At 37.9% G+C, this 2,702-nt stretch overlaps 1 protein-coding gene across 1 annotated transcript in view; it reads right to left on the bottom strand.

Moving 5' to 3' along the window:
• The window catches only part of CCDC177 (coiled-coil domain containing 177), a 14,047-nt gene extending 12,075 nt beyond the window's left edge, over window positions 1–1,972 (bottom strand). Inside the window, exon 1 of the mRNA XM_072428289.1 lies at window positions 1,713–1,972. The gene's annotated coding sequence lies outside the window, so the exon portion shown is untranslated. The remainder of the gene's footprint in view (window positions 1–1,712) is intronic.
• Between the last annotated feature and the right edge of the window lie 730 nt (window positions 1,973–2,702).

Here is a 2,702-nt window from a genome sequence, read left to right as displayed (position 1 = left end):
AATATTCTTAATTTGTGGAGTTAATAAAAAATGTATACAAACCAAAATACATTTTTTTTAAAGTGATGCCACCTAAGTTGCCCAGATATTTGCTTTGTAAAAAACCATTGCATTTGGATTTAGGATACAGTTACAAATTATTAACTAATTAATGTGTTTTTTTAAATCTGTGAAAAACCAGCAACAAAATAGATTATACAAGGTAACCAAGTTTATTCATGACTGTTAGATGATAAAGAATCTGTATAATTCACAGATCAATCTTATGTTTTACAGACTGTTGCTCTTGCATAAGAATATTAAAATAATAAACCCCAACGTGAACCTGTCGGTAACTTTAAACATTTGAAAGTAAAAGTCCTAGCATGAACTCCAACATGACTGCTGATTACAAGAAATTACATGACAAGGACATGACTTTCCTGACTTCAGGATTAAGTTTTGTCATCTGTCATCCCCCATCCAATAGTAGTCAGTATGAAATGGCGGTAAATGGTGGCCAAGTCCTGTAGTCATGTAAGTCAGACCTTTTGCAAAACTAATTTCAGAAAGACACATGAGAATTCTTTTGTTATTAAAACAAATAATAGCAAGAGTCTTGTGGCATCTGATCATAGGCAAAATTTTTATTTTAAAAGTTTGATATGAGTCACTAGTTCACGGAAAGGCATAACTTCACTTCCACTTCCCATAAAGGCTTCACCCTCACTTCACACTGTGAAACCTGATGATGCAGGCAGGATTGTCATATAATGAACTATGCAAATCATGTTCACTAAATGTTTTAAAAGTTTTGATGACTTGTGCGAAATGTTAAGATCTACAGTGTACAACTGTGAACATTCTGTATTGCATCACAGTGTCTAACATAGAAATGTTTTATGTTCCAACATTTTTAAACTTGATGCAGACTTTAGGATTCAAGTCAGTATTATCACATTTGATTTCTTGTTGTTGGTTCTTAGCATTGACATGTGGACAGAGAAAGTCACTTGTGTCTCCAGTTTCTTTACATCAATAAAAATAATTGAACATTTCCCACCGGGCAGCATTTGAAATGAATACTGTATGTGTCATTTTTACTGATGTACCTTGGAAAGGTGTGAGCATTGAATAATGGAACCCTAATTGGGCAATAGTCTGTACTCTTTAATGATGGATTTAAATAAAATAGAGTAAATGTAAAAACAATCAGATAAGAATGATTATAGAAATTTGGTTGAGACTACAATAAGAATTAAAACACAAATCAATGGGCAGTAGGTATTAAAATGACCTGATCTGTCTAATTTTTTATTTAAATACGATGGTCCAGCTCTTTTATCTCTTGCTGTGTCCTCAATCCCAGACCCATTTTAGCACCTCTGCCAGATGCTTGAATAATCCTGCCTAGCTTAGTGAAAGTAAGAGATCATTCCTAATGGAAACAAGGAGGAGGGCGCAGGGAGCCCATGACTGCTGTTCGAAGTAACCTAACACCAAAAGCAAATAAAAAAAAGCTACATCTGCTTTAAAAAAATACATATTAAAGTCATGTCATCACCCAGTTTACATTAATACTTGCAACATTTACCATCCTTTAATTATAAGATATTTGACATAATGTGTATATTTGTTTGGTGGATAGAGGCTGGACATCAAATACACAAAGGGCAGGGTGTGATAATATGATGCAGGTACAGTGAATCACACAATGAGACAATAGCAGTTACCTTCATCCCCCTATCCAAGATCACCTGTCGGGCGTGTTAGTAGCCAGGGATGTTTCAGCACCACAGCAATGGACAGCAAGCAGATAACAGGGAGAGGCAGCTGCAAAGAACAGCCAGATGGGCAGATGAGGGAGGTGGCAATGGTAGGGAACAGCTGGTGGGAAGATCTGGCAGGAGGAGTATGAGATCTGCAGGAATGGAGGCTTGCAGGGAAAAAATTCACAAATACAAACCACTAAAGATCAGTGGGGGGGAAGCAATTTCATGGAACAGCCTTTATAAAAGGGAGGGAGGAAGGAAAATCACACAGCCAGGAATCACAGTCAGGATGGCTGAAAATAATCAGAGCATAGGCCTTGGCTATTTAAGGCTAGGTATACACGTGCAATGGTTCTCATCCGATAATGGGCTCAAGCCTAATATCAGAGCACAATCTTGCGTGTGTAGAGCACTCGTTGTCCCAACGACCATCCTGGCAGATCAACGGACGACGAGCGATTGTAATGGAAGTGAAGAGGGGAGAGAGCGCAGCGGGGTGCCGCTCCGTCATTCTCCCTTCTCCATAGAGCAGAGTGGCTCTGTATGTACAACACTCATTCATGCATCGTGCAGTCGTTTGTCATTGGAAAGGATCGCAAAAGATTATTGTACGTGTGTTACAGCCTAATAAATAACTTAATGTTTTACATTGGATTATAGTAAAAAGTCACAGGTATGAGCGTACATGGAATTTGTGTATTAATTGAATAACAAATTGTACACCAAGGTCATTGGGCCTGATTTTTTAAAGCTCTCCAATGCTGGAGAAGATAGACTTTTATCAGTGAAGCTTGGTGATCCAGCAAACCTGGAATGGATTTCCTAAAAGTAATTTTCTTTTTGTTAGCAAATGTTTTCAGTCCTGGACCAGACCCATTTCAGGTTTGCTGGATCACCCAGCTTCACTGATGAAAATGTATCTTCTCCAGCCTTGGAGAGCTTTAAAAAAAG

This window comes from Pyxicephalus adspersus, chromosome 12 (genome assembly GCF_032062135.1).
Source record: "Pyxicephalus adspersus chromosome 12, UCB_Pads_2.0, whole genome shotgun sequence".
In the NCBI taxonomy this organism is placed as follows: Eukaryota; Metazoa; Chordata; class Amphibia; order Anura; family Pyxicephalidae; genus Pyxicephalus; species Pyxicephalus adspersus.
Note: the sequence above shows the minus strand (reverse complement) of the source record. Positions and strands in the feature narration are given on the sequence as shown.